The 17,500-nt window shown below is 33.4% G+C and overlaps 1 long non-coding RNA gene across 1 annotated transcript in view; it reads right to left on the reverse strand.

Moving 5' to 3' along the window:
• LOC137658440 (uncharacterized) overlaps positions 1-17,500 on the reverse strand; it is a 359,159-nt gene that overhangs the window by 253,033 nt on the left and 88,626 nt on the right. Inside the window, exon 2 of the long non-coding RNA XR_011047331.1 lies at positions 5,683-5,762. This is a non-coding gene — a long non-coding RNA (uncharacterized lncRNA). The remainder of the gene's footprint in view (positions 1-5,682; positions 5,763-17,500) is intronic.

The following is a 17,500-nucleotide window of genomic DNA, read 5'->3' on the forward strand; positions in this document are numbered from 1 at the left end:
AAGGGAGGAAAGGAGTTAAATCGTGACTATTTGTAAGTAGTTTGACACCGATAAGTAATAAATTTTATTTATAATGATTGCCTTAATTTTACTCATAAGCACAAAAACAAAACAATTCCTGTCTTATGTATTACGAATATCAGTCTGCTTATCCAAAATAAGGGTTTGACGGTTTTACCTGATTAAAAATAATAACAATAAACTCATTTATGACAGCCAATTTGCTCAACTACATACCATAAACATCCATACATACAGTACCAAAAGCTCTTCACTATTTGTAGATACACAAGAGAAAAAGTGACATAGGATTAGACTGACACAAGTCATACATTCCCATACCATGATTAGACCATCATCAAATGTGGTCATAATATACAAATTATCAAATGGTGACTAAAAAGCAGGTGTTTTGTTGAACTGAAATTACAGTTTATTCTCAAATAGATAATTTGTGGTAAGTTATATAGTTGTATGTATGGTAATTTTAATTAGTTATTCAGTTTATAATTTGTGGTAAGTTATATTTTTGTATATTTGGTGATCTTAATTGTTATTCAATTTATTCTTGTGTATTTCAAAGGTTCTCTGGTAAATTACATCAATTTCAACGATATTTGAATTCTAGTCGTTTTGTTGTTTCGGAAGCTCGCTAATTGTTTATGAAAGTTTTGCCTTTTCTATAGGAATTTATGTTCAATAATAATAATAATAATAATAATAATAATAATAATAATAATAATAATAAACTAGAAAATCACTCAGAGTGCAGATCTCCGCGACGGCAGCTTATTTCTCGAAACCAGCTTGCCTTTCCCACAATCAATTTAGACCTTAGGCGTATTTGAACTATGTGTGACAACCATGTGCGAACTTACGGTGAAGGTTAGGGTTAATTCGGTCGACCTTTTGCTCGACCTTGACCTTGACCTTTGACCTGAGACTGTCAAAATTAAATAACTTTCACGTCTTAACATAACAATTAATCGCTGAAAGTTTCACTACTCGGCGAATAAAATTGCGGCCAGGTTGTTGTTCACAAACAAACAAATAAAAACGGATAACCGGACAAACATACGAATAGCGGCGGAAACATAACCTCCTGCCAACTTCATTGGCGGAGGTAACAACAACAACAAATAATAAAAATAATAATAATAATAATAATAATAATAATAATAATAATAATAATAATAATAATAATAATAATAATAATAATAACAACAACAAACAATAATCATTATTATTATTATTATTATTATTATTATTATCATTATTATTATTATTATTATTATTATTATAACAATAATAAATGTGAAGCCAACGAACCTGACCTTCAGCAAGATTTCCCAATCGACAGAAAAAAAAAAATCCATCCCGAAGAAAAGATAGATCGAACGAGCATCGTAATCTTAATGACTAACTGATCGTAATTGAGATGAAATGTAAAATATTACGGGACGTAAACCAACGTTATCAGAGGCTAAACGAGCCCTTTTAACCCTTGGTCACCTGGCCAAGCAACAGGTGGAAGTGTGATAATAAGATTCCGGGCCGTTACAATCATTTACAGTCGTTCGCTGTTAAGATACGGCGCCGATATAAGATGATAATGAGGTTGTAAACTGATCGGCTGGTCGTAAAAGATCACTTTTCTATAGAATGGACTGTGATTCGGAATGGGTTTAAGACGTTTAGTTAATATTAGTTGTAGGATAAAACTGGAAATTAAATTGTAAAAAGATAGGGAATGGAAAAACTGATTGCTTACACTGTCAAAAACTAGATATTAAAATGTAAAAAGATAGGGAATGGAATAACTGACTGCTTACACTGTTAAAAACTGGACATTAAAATGTGAAATGATAGGGAATGGAAAAAATGATTGCTTACACTCTTAAAAACTGGACATTAAAATGTAAAAAGATAGGGAATGGAAAAACTGATTGCTTACACTCTTAAAAACTGGACATTAAAATGTAAAAAGATAGGGAATAGAAAAACTGATTGCTTACACTGTTAAAAACTGGACATTAAAATGTAAAAAGATAGGGAATGAAAAAACTGATTGCTTAAACTGTTAAAAACTGGACATTAAAATGTAAAAAGATAGGGAATGAAAAAACTGATTGCTTACACTGTTAAAAACTGGACATTAAAATGTAAAAAGATAGGGAATGGAAAAACTGATTGCTTACACTGTTAAAAACTGGACATTAAAATGTAAAAAGATAGCGAATGGAAAAACTGATTGCTTACACTGTTAAAAACTGGACATTAAAATGTAAAAAGATAGGGAATGGAAAAACTGTGCTTACACTGTTAAAAACTGGACATTAAAATGTAAAAAGATAGGGAATGAAAAAACTGATTGCTTACACTCTTAAAAACTGGACATTAAAATGTAAAAAGATAGGGAATGGAAAAACTGATTGCTTACACTGTTAAAAACTGGACATTAAAATGTAAAAAGATAGGGAATGAAAAAACTGATTGCTTAAACTGTTGAAAAATGGACATTAAAATGTAAAAAGATAGGGAATAGAAAAACTGATTGCTTACACTGTTAAAAACTGGACATTAAAATGTAAAAAGATAGGGAATGAAAAAACTGATTGCTTACACTCTTAAAAACTGGACATTAAAATGTAAAAAGATAGGGAATGGAAAAACTGATTGCTTACACTGTTAAAAACTGGACATTAAAATGTAAAAAGATAGGGAATGAAAAAACTGATTGCTTAAACTGTTGAAAAATGGACATTAAAATGTAAAAAGATAGGGAATAGAAAAACTGATTGCTTACACTGTTAAAAACTGGACATTAAAATGTAAAAAGATAGGGAATGGAAAAACTGATTGCTTACACTGTTAAAAACTGGACATTAAAATGTAAAAAGATAGGGAATAGAAAAACTGATTGCTTACACTGTTAAAAACTGGACATTAAAATGTAAAAAGATAGGGAATAGAAAAACTGATTGCTTACACTGTTAAAAACTGGACATTAAAATGTAAAAAGATAGCGAATGGAAAAACTGATTGCTTACACTGTTAAAAACTGGACATTAAAATGTAAAAAGATAGGGAATGGAAAAACTGATTGCTTACACTCTTAAAAACTGGACATTAAAATGTAAAAAGATAGGGAATGGAAAAACTGATTGCTTACACTGTTAAAAACTGGACATTAAAATGTAAAAAGATAGGGAATGAAAAAACTGATTGCTTAAACTGTTGAAAAATGGACATTAAAATGTAAAAAGATAGGGAATAGAAAAACTGATTGCTTACACTGTTAAAAACTGGACATTAAAATGTAAAAAGATAGGGAATGAAAAAACTGATTGCTTAAACTGTTAAAAACTGGACATTAAAATGTAAAAAGATAGGGAATGAAAAAACTGATTGCTTACACTGTTAAAAACTGGACATTAAAATGTAAAAAGATAGCGAATGGAAAAACTGATTGCTTACACTGTTAAAAACTGGACATTAAAATGTAAAAAGATAGCGAATGGAAAAACTGATTGCTTACACTGTTAAAAACTGGACCTTAAAATGTAAAAAGATAGGGAATGGAAAAACTGATTGCTTACACTGTTAAAAACTGGACCTTAAAATGTAAAAAGATAGGGAATGGAAAAACTGATTGCTTACACTGTTAAAAACTGGACCTTAAAATGTAAAAAGATAGGGAATGGAAAAACTGATTGCTTACACTGTTAAAAACTGGACCTTAAAATGTAAAAAGATAGGGAATGGAAAAACTGATTGCTTACACTGTTAAAAACTGGACATTAAAATGTAAAAAGATAGGGAATGGAAAAACTGATTGCTTACACTGTTAAAAACTGGACATTAAAATGTAAAAAGATAGGGAATGGAAAAACTGATTGCTTACACTGTTGAAAACTGGACATTAAAATGTAAAAAGATAGCGAATGGAAAAACTGATTGCTTACACTGTTAAAAACTGGACATTAAAATGTAAAAAGATAGCGAATGGAAAAACTGATTGCTTACACTGTTGAAAACTGGACATTAAAATGTAAAAAGATAGCGAATGGAAAAACTGATTGCTTACACTGTTAAAAACTGGACATTAAAATGTAAAAAGATAGCGAATGGAAAAACTGATTGCTTACACTGTTAAAAACTGGACATTAAAATGTAAAAAGATAGCGAATGGAAAAACTGATTGCTTACACTGTTGAAAACTGGACATTAAAATGTAAAAAGATAGCGAATGGAAAAACTGATTGCTTACACTGTTAAAAACTGGACATTAAAATGTAAAAAGATAGGGAATGGAAAAACTGATTGCTTACACTGTTAAAAACTGGACATTAAAATGTAAAAAGATAGCGAATGGAAAAACTGATTGCTTACACTGTTAAAAACTGGACCTTAAAATGTAAAAAGATAGGGAATGGAAAAATTGATTGCTTACACTGTTAAAAACTGGACCTTAAAATGTAAAAAGATAGGGAATGGAAAAACTGATTGCTTACACTGTTAAAAACTGGACCTTAAAATGTAAAAAGATAGGGAATGGAAAAACTGATTGCTTACACTGTTAAAAACTGGACCTTAAAATGTAAAAAGATAGGGAATGGAAAAACTGATTGCTTACACTGTTAAAAACTGGACCTTAAAATGTAAAAAGATAGGGAATGGAAAAACTGATTGCTTACACTGTTAAAAACTGGACATTAAAATGTAAAAAGATAGGGAATGGAAAAACTGATTGCTTACACTGTTGAAAACTGGACATTAAAATGTAAAAAGATAGCGAATGGAAAAACTGATTGCTTACACTGTTGAAAACTGGACATTAAAATGTAAAAAGATAGCGAATGGAAAAACTGATTGCTTACACTGTTAAAAACTGGACATTAAAATGTAAAAAGATAGCGAATGGAAAAACTGATTGCTTACACTGTTAAAAACTGGACATTAAAATGTAAAAAGATAGGGAATGGAAAAACTGATTGCTTACACTGTTAAAAACTGGACATTAAAATGTAAAAAGATAGGGAATGGAAAAACTGATTGCTTACACTGTTAAAAACTGGACATTAAAATGTAAAAAGATAGGGAATGGAAAAACTGATTGCTTACACTGTTAAAAACTGGACATTAAAATGTAAAAAGATAGCGAATGGAAAAACTGATTGCTTACACTGTTGAAAACTGGACATTAAAATGTAAAAAGATAGCGAATGGAAAAACTGATTGCTTACACTGTTAAAAACTGGACATTAAAATGTAAAAAGATAGGGAATGGAAAAACTGATTGCTTACACTGTTAAAAAAACCCATAATTTTGATAGGAAATTTTCCGTTAAAATATACTATTTTCTGCCATATTTCAGTAAAATACAGGAGACCGTAATTTGTACCCTACTTTGTTGATATCTTTTACGGGTTGGTACCGTAATATCACTCCTTTACGCCGATATATCCGTTTTAAAACGGTATAAAACCTTGAATAAATGTTGCCAGATATTTACGGTTTTTTTTTATACAATTTTTAACAGTGTAGAAGTGTACTTTCACCAAATTAAAAATGGATAGTCTTGAAGGACAGCAATGAAACCTAATGACAAAAATCGGAAAAAATATCAAGATATGCAATTTAAAAATGTGACACTGAGATATGTTAATATTTTATCTTACCTTGCTTGAAGGATGGTCTCGCAGCCATTCGCTGGGTATTATTGTCTTTTGTTTACTATCACTGTAAACAGACTGTAAATCTGAAATTAAAAGGAAAAATTTGATAAGCAACTGACGGAGCAAATGCAGAATTTCAAATACATGGTAATACTTCGACAAATTTACTTTATGAATAAGACAGCGTGTAGTCTGGCTGACCAGATTTTTTCCATCTAAAGATTTAAATAATTTGTTACCTCGACTTTTAGTTAAAAAAGCAGACCGTTTTAACTACACTTAAAAAAAACCGTAATTTTAATCAGAAATTCTCCGTATAAAAATATACTGTTCTCAGCCGCATTTCACAGTAAAATACAGAAGACCGTAATTTTACCATAATTTGTCATTATCTTTTATTGGTTAATGACCGCAACATCATTCCTTTACGTCAATACATCCGTTTTTTAAACTGTAAATGTTTGGCAACATTTATACCAGGATTTTTTTTTTTTTTTTTCTTTTTTTTTTTTCTTTTTTTTTTTTGAGGACAAATTGTTAACAGTGTAAATATGGCCGCCATGCCCAACCAGGGATCCTTGGAACCTTACAATGTTAAAAATTTGCATTGAAATTAACAGTAAATGTCTGGAAACCTTTATTCCAGGAATTTTACAGTTTTAAAAACGAATATATTGACGCCAAAGAGTGATATTACGGTCACCAACTCGTAAAAGATAATAACAAAGTAAGGTAAAATTACGGTTGCCTGTAATTTACTGAAATACGGTTGAGAACAGTATATTCTAACGGAGATTTTCCTATTAAAATTACGGTTTTTTCTAACAGTGTAGGGTTCCTTGAAATATCGCCAGGGGTTCCATGAGAATTCCTGTTTTGACACTAAAACCTGAGGATGGCATAGAACGAGCATTCATAAAACATACATTAATTTATTCGACTACTTTACAGAAAAAAGGAATGATTTATTCTTAAAGTAGTCATTCTAAATATCCGTGAGATCAAAAAGCTAGCTGAAATATTCCTATAAAATTGAAAAGGAAATAGCAATTCTTGTATCACCCAATCAGCTACGTGAAATGTGCGTTCATGCTTGAGGCTTTGATATGAAGGGCAATGCATAGAGCTTTTATTTTCTAAGCATAATGGGACTTATTCAATGGAAAAACTTTTAGGTTAAAATGAATGGATCAATGGCATTGGATTTTGTATTTTTCCAGAATAACACCATTTAATGCATATATAAGAAAATATGAAATATTGTACATATTTTTCTTACACTTTGGCAATCATCAAATAATTTCTTCTATTCATCGTTCATCTCGAAACCTATCCAATAAATCCCAATTTCCGATATTCCAAAGAATTTTCCTCTTCCAAAGGACCACATCTATCCTGACATCTAGGACTAAGCTTCACTCTTTCACTTATATTTCCTTCGTATCTTTTTTTGATGTTAAGTGATATTACTAATACAAACAAGTAAATTTATTTTGAATATCGAATGAAGTTGAACATGGCATACAGATATCCAGATATCATACGTAGATAGTACACTAAATATTGGATTTGGATTTATGGGAAGTAGGACTCATAACCCAGTGAAGAGTCCAGGGAGACTATTCAGCACCAAGCTGCAACTGGTAGGATCCTTGCACTTGCACTTGTACTTGAAGTTTAAAGAAGTTGGACAGCAAGATGCCAGGAAGGAAGTTAAGACATAGTATAAAAAGTGGGTGCATCTAGGGCCGCAGGGACATCATTACGACCATTTAAAAACTGTAGAGCCTACAGTGAACCACGCGAGGTGTACTGACAGCACTAACTCCATACTGAGTATATGTTGACATTGACATAGAAACCTATAAGAATTTCCACAGAATAAACCAATTTCTCACATTTCTTTTTCTCCCTTACCATCGCTTCCCACAAGAGCAACTGCCAATCTCTTTCATGACGTCTTGCAACATTATAAGCCGCTAAAAAAGCGGTGCCCTAAAGGCAATTGTAACATATTTGTAAAGTAATAGATTCTTTGTTTGAAGATAATGAAGATCTCGAAATTGCTCAAGCATCGTGACTAACGAGAGAGAGAGAGAGAGAGAGAGAGAGAGAGAGAGAGAGAGAGAGAGAGAGAGAGAGAGAGAGAGAGAGAGAGAGATTCCTTTGGAGCTATTCTTATTCAAATATAGTTCTTGAAATTTGCTCTGTACAATACACAGACAGACAGGTAAAAAGGATTGATTGATTGATTGAAAGTTTTCTGGCATCCTGACATCTTTGGTCATTGACGCCAAGGTAAAAAGGAACTTACTTTACATAAATAAGATCCTTTCTAAGTTTTTCGTTTTGCCGAGATAATCCATCATGATGCTCGTATGGCATTCTTGTCGAGGTTTGCCCTTATGTCAATGTGGAATGCATAACATTTGCCGATATGGTTTTGGCAGGCTCGGTGATTTTACTATGAATGTTCAGAATCATAATGCACACAAACATACTGGGCATACTTGGGCGTGCGCACAAACAAACACACATATACGACATAAATATATATATGTATGTATTTATATATATATATATATATATATATTATATATATATATAAATATATATATATATATATATATATAGAGAGAGAGAGAGAGAGAGAGAGACAAGGAAAGGGCATAAGGTATCGCCAGAGAAGAGGATGTCTGGATTTAGTGTTTACTAATAAACAAGTTGTACGGAAAACTTTACCATACAAAAAAACTTATGGAAGAATTTAAATAGATAAGTTGCAGTTAGTGTCAACGATTTGTTTCGTCTCAATGGTGGTTCAAATTTATAGGATTTGGATAATGGCAGAAGTCAGATAAGAGATAAGGAAGAAAAGCAACAGCTTAAGATGTTTCAGTCATAATTCAGGCTGTCTAGAAGAGACTTGATTTTAGATATCGACTTTTTCGAAACTTTGCAAATCACTGAAATGTTGGATATTGGCCTCTATTTAAAATCAGCATTATAGTACACCAATATAAAAGCCTAATTAACTATACATGATTGAATTTGACCAAGTTTATGATATCATAATCCGTGTTCAGAATTTTTTTTTTTATTTATTTACTGATTAAATACTACCTCAAGTTATGAATAATTCTTGACTAATGAAATTCACAGAAATGGTTGACACTTTTCGGCGAAATATTGATGGCCAGCAAACGAAACTGTTTTATGTGAAGTGAATGCTTTAGACTAGAGGGATCACATGTTGAAAACATATATACTTTGATAAAGTTTGATATGAGCTATTCGTTGTCCGATCTTAATTGATCAGTTCCAAATATCCATCTTCGACTGTCAGTCTTCAAGTTTACAATGTCTGCCAACTCTATATTAGTTGGAGAATACACACTATCTTTTTAAGAACTGCACACTATAAAAAGTAGTATCAAGCCTTCTCTCTCTCTCTCTCTCTCTCCTCTCTCTCTCTCTCTCTCTCTCTCTCACCTTCGAAAAGAAAGATGCTGACTTAAGCAAATTAAACGAGGCATTCCAATGTTGTGTATCGGTTTTGGCGACAAAAGGTTCATTGAATGCAACGGTAAGCCTTTTGTGCGCAGTTTTTAATCATGACTCTAAGAATGGCTCCGCCTGAAAAGAAAATATCACAAGAGTCCAGGCAGTAATACTCATCTACAAATAAAAGATAATCCTTACGAGAATCTATGAGTCTTCTAGAAAGAAAGAAGCTGCGTCTCTAATTAATATCCAAATCTGAACGAAAGCATCTCCTTGCCACGCTATCAAAATGGCAAAAAGTAAATAAAACTCCGGGTGTTACTTCCAAAGAAATTGTCCATCCTTAGGTTCGTGCTCATTAGAGCTGATGCCCCTCACAAATAGGTACTAATGAGGGTAAATTGTGGTCTTTATTTTTGCGTGATCTCGTCTTAATGGCTTCCATAAGTCCCGCTGGACACGACCACCAACTACCGACGCGATTCGATCATCATTTACATTCCAGGATGACCTGATATCGATGGGAATACCTGGATATTAGCATTGACATTAAGCATACACTCTCCCCTTATCAATCACTGGAATAATAACACGTTTAAGAGACTAATTTTCCGATTACCAAGTCATTGATTAGATGGCTGTAAAGGATAAAGTTGCGTCAGAGTTTTCATTAGGGGCAATTTCTTAACAACAGACAACGCGGTGATTTCAATGAATCACTGATAAGGATCCATCACGCGATAGCACGATGAAGCGAAGGTAAGGGGATATATATATGAGAGAGAGAGAGAGCGAGAGAGAGAGAGAGAGAGAGAGAGAGAGAGAGAGAGTTGAATGGAGAGAAAGCACAAATAGTTCGTTAAATTTTTTTACCATTTCTTATGCTAATAAACATGGCTGAAGATAGACTTCAGAGATCCGAGTGAATGCTGTATGGCATAGAGAGAGAGAGAGAGAGAGAGAGAGAGAGAGAGAGAGAGGGGGGGGGGGAGAGAACAGTTCAAGTCAAATTTTTTCTAATATTTCTTATACTAATAAATATGGCCGAAGATAAACTTCAGAAATCCGAGTGACTGTTGTATGGCATAGAGAGAGAGAGAGAGAGAGAGAGAGAGAGAGAGAGAGAGCATTCCCAAAAGACAATGTGCCATTACCATATCATTATCCATACATAAAAGTAACGATCCTCCATATTGGGTTCTATCATCAATTCTTACATGAATGGAGAAAGGAATGAGAAAATGAGCCAACATTCTTGCCTGTCCCTTAACGCAGTATATAACAAAACAAATTTCATCAGAGAGGAGACTGCAATCTCGGGTCAGTTTCTATTCAAAGTGTATAGCTGATTGATTCCATTTCCGAAGTTTATAGTATTTATTTCCCTATTTCCTACTGTTCTCTGTATCCAAAGAAAACTTTGCAATGTGAAAGGAAATGAAAGATGATTTCACCATCATAAGTGATATTTGATCGCAGAGGCTAAAGTTTAATTAATTACATAATTCAAGGCATAGTTGAATACACGTATATGAAGCGTCTACGAAAACTAAGGTGAAATAGGCATTTCAATTTCTATAGTGGGAATCACTTCAACAAAAAAAAAATTAGGCCGTGCGAATAAAACTAGAACAACATACATACACACACACACACACATATATATATATATATATACATATACATATACATATACACATATATATACATATACATACATACATACATACATACATACATATATATATATATATATATACATATATATATATGTGTGTGTGTGTGTGTGCGTATATATATATATATATATATATCACTAAAATTTCCATGAGCCAAGGATATATCCAGAGATCATTCGTTGGAAAAATCGCATCCATAATCAAATAAACGAAACTGACATTCTTTTAATACAAAAATCTTTAAAAAGTCCATTATACCCCTACATCACTTATGAAGATCATTAAAGGATTCTAAGATATTTTGAATGCAACCATTCAGAACAGCAATTTTATGAAAATATTTAAAAAATTTACTTTCAGTAATTAAAAAATATGAAAATATTCACAACCAATATAACAAGTTATCATTTCTTGTAAAAGTTGGCGTAATGAAATTCGAGACCTTTTGACCAGGCTGACATGAGTCTTTCTATAGTTTATATATGACATATCTGTTTTGACGTTGTTACTGTTTTTAGAATGATTTATTGTTAATTTGTTCTCATCATTTATTCATTTCCTTATTTCCTTTCCTCACTGGGCTATTTTTCCCTATTGGAGCCCTTGGGCTTATAGCATGTTGCTTATCCAACTAGGGTTGTAGCTTGGCTAGTATTAATAATAATAATAATAATAATAATAATAATAATAATAATAATAATAATAATATCAAACACCATGAAATATATGAAAAGATATCCTGTTCGGAGATTCTTAACAAGGCTTCTCTATATAATCATAGACGCCCCTCCTCCCGACTCTTCTTCCTTATTTCAAATTTAATCCTGACCTCAACACCCGAAGATTATAACTCACAAGTTGAAACGTTCATATGACTGATCTAATCTCCAGCCGAAACCCCACCTAGAAACTGCGCTAACAAGCTCGCTAACAAGATCTCAAAAGTCCTGGAATAAAAGTAGATCCAGGAGTAAATACTCTTTCTTCCAATGATCTTCTCTGTGATGATCATCTAACATTGAACCTGTACCTCGAAAAGCTTAAATCTTGTTCTAGTTTCAGCTCGGTCTGACAGGTATTTCCCCGACCCTCCTTACACCTACGTCTCACCAGAGACCCTTCCGAACACCCCCCTCCCCCCCGACCCCCAAACATACGCCCCCCACCCGCAACAAAAAAGCAGACAAATACCACCGTGCATGATCTTGCATACTCCTGGCATTTAAAAAGAGACAATAAAGAATCAGAACATGCTGACTGTCGGGGAGAGAGAGAGAGAGAGAGAGAGAGAGAGAGAGAGAGAGAGAACATGCTGACTGTCAGAGAGAGAGAGAGAGAGAGAGAGATAGAGAGAGAGAATCAGAACATGCTGACTGTCAGAGAGAGAGAGAGAGAGAGAGAGAGAGAGAATCAGAACATGCTGACTGTCAGAGAGAGAGAGAGAGAGAGAGAGAGAGAATCAGAACATGCTGACTGTCAGAGAGAGAGAGAGAGAGAGAGAATAAAGAATCAGAATATGTTGACTGTCAGAGAGAGAGAGAGAGAGAGAGAGAGTCTTTGTAACCTTTTATTCAACAATGTATTCTAAATTGCTTGTTTGCGACCAATTCAAACATCCTCAGACAAACAAGGTTTCGCTGCTTTCAAGCGTCTAGTACCCGTCTAATAAAACCAATTGGAGGTCTTCAACGCAAACACTGGGATTTAATGGATATAAGAGGCAAAGGGCTTTTGATAGCCTCGTATCTAAAAAGAATAATATAGAACATTTTTATTTCTAACCAAGCACATTCTAGATTTTAAAGGATGTGTCGTCAAGCAAATTCTAACAATGAATGAAGAGAAAAGTATCTTAGAAAACGACATCTTGAATACTTCAGCCATAAGGTTATCTGTCTCTCTCTCTCTCTCTCTCTCTCTCTCTCTCTCTCATAATGTAGAAAAATTTTATTTCTTACCAAGCACAGTCTAGATTTTAAAGGATGTGTCGTCAAGCAAATTCTAACAATAAATGAAGAGAAAAGTATCTTTAAAAAAATCTTGAATACTTCAGCCACAAGTCTCTCTCTCTCTCTCTCTCTCTCTCTCTCTCTCTCTCTCTCAATTTACCAAGCAGTCTAGATTTTAAAGGATGTGTCGTCAAGCAAATTCTAACAATAAATGAAGAGAAAAGTATCTTTAAAAAAATCTTGAATACTTCAGCCACAAGTCTCTCTCTCTCTCTCTCTCTCTCTCTCTCTCTCTCAGCAGAGAGAGAGAGAAACCCACGCTGTGCTCGCAAAACCTTAAAACACAGAAACCCTCCGTGGCCGAAGAAAGAGAAGAACTGCTGACAAGAGATCCATGCAATATATTACATGATGCAAATGTTAATTGGATGTATTAGGTGCTCCACAGGAGGCCAGAGGCGTAGCTGGCGGTGAAGTTATTAATGGAGTCGACAAAGAGGGAGTCTTCGCAAGGGCTCGGCACCCCTTGTCTTTTAAGACTTCGACAACCTGCCCCTCTGCTCCTCCTCTCCTCCTCCTCCTCCTCCTTCTCCTTCTCCTTCTCCTCCTCCTCCTCCTCCTCCTCCTCCTCCTCCTCCAGAGAAAAAAATTCCACCAATCAAACCTCACTTGATAATAAAGACGTTCCACCGAGGACCCCTGTCTTCGTTTCAAGGGTCGTAAATGTTAATCGAGTGGTTTATGATTTTTCTGGATGTAATGAGGCTCGCTTTGTCTTTGAAATTTTATTGCATTGACCAGATGTATCGATCGTTCTCGGTTCTTTTATGAAGTACACCTTTCGGGGAATTCTTTTGGTCGTTTGTTATGGATTTATTAACAAATTTCATAGGTAGTTATAAAAGAAATTGAAAATGTTAATAAGTTTCGGAATTCTATTGGTCTTTTGTTATGGATTTATTAACAAATTTCATAGATAGTTATAAAAGAAATTGTAAATGTTAATAAGTTTCGGAATTCTTTTGGTCTTTTGTTATGGATTTATTAACAAATTTCATTGGTAGTTATAAAAGAAATTAAAAATTTTAATAAGTATGGAATTCTTTTGGTCTTTTTTTATGGATTTATTAACAAATTTCATTGGTAGTTATAAAAGAAATTAAAAATTTTAATAAGTATGGAATTCTTTTGGTCTTTTTTTATGGATTTATTAACAAATTTCATAGGTAGTTATAAAAGAAATTGAAAATTTTAATAAGTCTGGGAATTCTATCGTTCTTTTGTTATGGGTTTATTAACAAATTTCAAAAGTAGTTACAAAAGAAATTAAAAATGTTAATAAGTCTGAAAATTCTAATGGTTTTTTGTTTTGGATTTTTTTAACAAAATTCATTGCTAGTTAATAAAAAGAAATTAAAAATGTTAATAAGTCTGGGAATTCTTTTGGTCTTTTGTTATGGATTTATTAACAAATTTCATAGCTAGTTGATAAAAAGAAATTAAAAAAGTTAATAATAAGTAATGCAGTGGAAGACTAAACACTAAATCTATCGTTAAAATGATTTTTCTATTTCACACCGGTCTTAAAATTATTAGAATTTCCTTCTTGACTCAAGCAACCACTAGACTTTCCCGCAGCTTTATATATGTAAAATCGAAGATGATACAAAAGCCAATCCCTTTCATTATTCATACCCAAAAATAAAGTTCCTCTCAATTCATAATCAAATTCCCAACATCAGTGTGCAGAAGTTCCTTGTAAAATAAATCATATAAATTTGTAAGTCAGATATAAAACGGAGCTTGAAAATAATAATAGAGCGTTTCATATTTCGTTTGAGATAATATTAAAAAGTATAAAGTATAAAACACACTCATAGCATCTTCTCAATTAACTATGATTGCAATGTTGAATAGAATATTTTATTTTATGTTCTCGCTGAGAAACTATTCACAAAGAACGATACAAATGCTTGAACTTTTTTTTTTTTCTTTTTTTTTTTTTTTTTTTTTTTTGCTGTGTCTGTCCTTTATATTTTTCTTTTTCTTAGGAGAAGATGTACGACTGAAATATGCATGAGATTCCAATCAGATATTAAAGTAAAAGTTTATTTCAATATAATTTTATTAGCTAGTCAGGTATGAAAAAAGTAGGATGCAAAATGTAGCGATAATAGATTTCACTCAGAAACTGATAACTTTTTAACATTAATATAAAAAGTATTATCCTTTCTTTTTAGATAGAGATAAGTTTATCTTTTCTTAATATTGTACTTCTATTTATGTTATCATATGAAAAACCGCTATTCTATCTAAATTCTCTCTTGTTTTGTTATAATTTTTTATAGTTTATATAGCAAATAATTATTTTAATGTTGCTATTCTTAAAATATTTCATTTTTACTTTTTTTCCTTTTCCTCACTGAGCTATTTTCCCTGTTGGGGCCCCTGGGCTTATAGCATCCTGCTTTTCCAACTAGGGTTGTAGCTTAGCAAGTAATAATAATAATAATAATAAAAAGTTAATGTACCAAGCAGAACAATATATACAAGTATTTCAATCGAAAACTGAAATGAATAACCATCTTCGTTGACCGATTGTCAGCTTTCGTGACGTAAATACTCTAACAGAAAATATTTTAAATCTAAAAGCTTCAAGATAATCTATTTCTTTTCATTGGCTAAAGACATGCGATAGCGTGGTTACGATGAATTCAAGATATTAATCCTACATACATAAATAACATGTACCCAAGACCATTAACCAACCAGTTTACCTACCACTACAGATCACTGTCTCAGCTGACGTGCGTCTCGGTATACGCAGTGTTTGAGTTAACATCCGTGTTCACGAGAGAGAGAGAGAGAGAGAGAGAGAGAGAGAGAGAGAGAGAGAGATTTAACAATAGGCATTCTATCGCAGTTGCTGCTACATGGCATGATTATTATCGTATGTAGATGCAGGTCTGAAAGATGGAGAAACAGGAAAATAATGCCACATGGTAACCAACATGAATATCTGTCCATGGCCTTATAATCATCGTATTATAAACTTTAAGAAGAGTCAAGCAGACAGACATCAATAGCCATATAGAACAATTGCCATCACATAACCCAATTGCCATGATTTAATGATGAAAGACTTTAGGCTCCAGAGCCTTTAAACATGCGGCCACGAGACTATATAAGCTCCCACGAAACATTCGGCTTTCAAGAGGAAACTGAAGACTTTCTTATTTCATGAGTCTTTTGACAGTGACGATTTAACAGTATATGATATGAAATGTTAAATGCTCTGAACGAACAAGGTAAAACGACAGTGGAGATCCTGCAGAGAGTGGGGTTCTCCTGCTGTATTGGACCGGAAAAGAAGCCATCAAAGTAAATTAAGTAAGAAAGTCAAAGTAATCAACTTCATAATCCGACTTACGGAAAACTTGAAGTTCGTTGATTTGTGGTTCAAACTTAACTATAACTTCCAGCTCATGCATTTGGGGAGCTTTTAAGTTTAGTTGAAACAAACATGAGCATGACTAATTGATTGCTTTCGAAACGGTTATTCAAAATACTCTTGCCCAGCTTACTGAAAATCTACGGACAAAGCTGACCGCCAAGCCTCTTGTTAAGCTTATTGAACCGGCCCCCCACCCCCTCCATCCTACTGAAAATACCCAACGTAAAGCTCCTTCGATCCCATATAAACCATACAATCCTCGAGTCAAGTTAATGACAAACTCGGGTAAATCCGACTGATTATTTTGCGTCAAGCGGCTGATACCTTAACTGTCATGTTCACGGTCTAGATATTTCTAGACCAAGACTTTTGGCTTAAAAGGTGAACAGACCTACTTGACCCAGACCATGATCATGCTGGTTTAATTTTAGTGGGATGATAGTGTTATCAGTGTACCACGTTCTGTGTGCTGTAGGCATTACTTAGGTGTCTTTGTAGCGTCTATTCAGCCATTAGCTGGACCTCGTTTTATCAATATAGTTTACTTCTGTTCCTGATTCTCTTTATCTCTTGCTTCCCAAACTCTCTTAACTTTCACTTCAAGGCACAATTGATGAATTCTCTCTCAGTACTAACACCTCCCTTGCCCCACTCCAGGACCCCGTGCCAGATATTACCCAAATGCCTCAAATTAAATCTGGGGAAAATTCAATGCCAATCATAAGGTCAAGTTTACTGCAAACCTTCCTATCAAATTTTATGACATGAACATTCAGACTAATGGCATTTCAGACAACCGTCATTACAGGTTTTGACGAATAAACTTTCTTACGCCATTCGAGTCAAGCTTACAAACTACACGGGAATGAAGACAAATTATTAGAAAAGCCTCCAGACAAATCCAGGACCAAATTATTTTTTAACTGGAAAACCATCAGTCATCTCTCGGGTGAAGCAAGCCAGCAACATTCGTTTTGAGATTCTAAAGACAGCGAAGACAACTATAACCCCATTTTTTTTCTATTATAAACCTTTAGTCTTCGCTAATCGTTTCGTGAATGAATAATAAGACCTGTTCGCTAGCATTATCTAAACGAGTCTATAAAACTTTTTCCTTCTCCTGCATTCTTTATATCGAAGTTAGCTTCTTGTCACATGATAAAACATCCATAAAAAGTTTAGTGTGGCATAATAAAGTGATTTTACGAGCTTGTTCGTATATCAGTGTTTAGGTA

The sequence above is a fragment of the Palaemon carinicauda genome, chromosome 19 (genome assembly GCF_036898095.1).
Source record: "Palaemon carinicauda isolate YSFRI2023 chromosome 19, ASM3689809v2, whole genome shotgun sequence".
Lineage (NCBI taxonomy): Eukaryota > Metazoa > Arthropoda > Malacostraca > Decapoda > Palaemonidae > Palaemon > Palaemon carinicauda.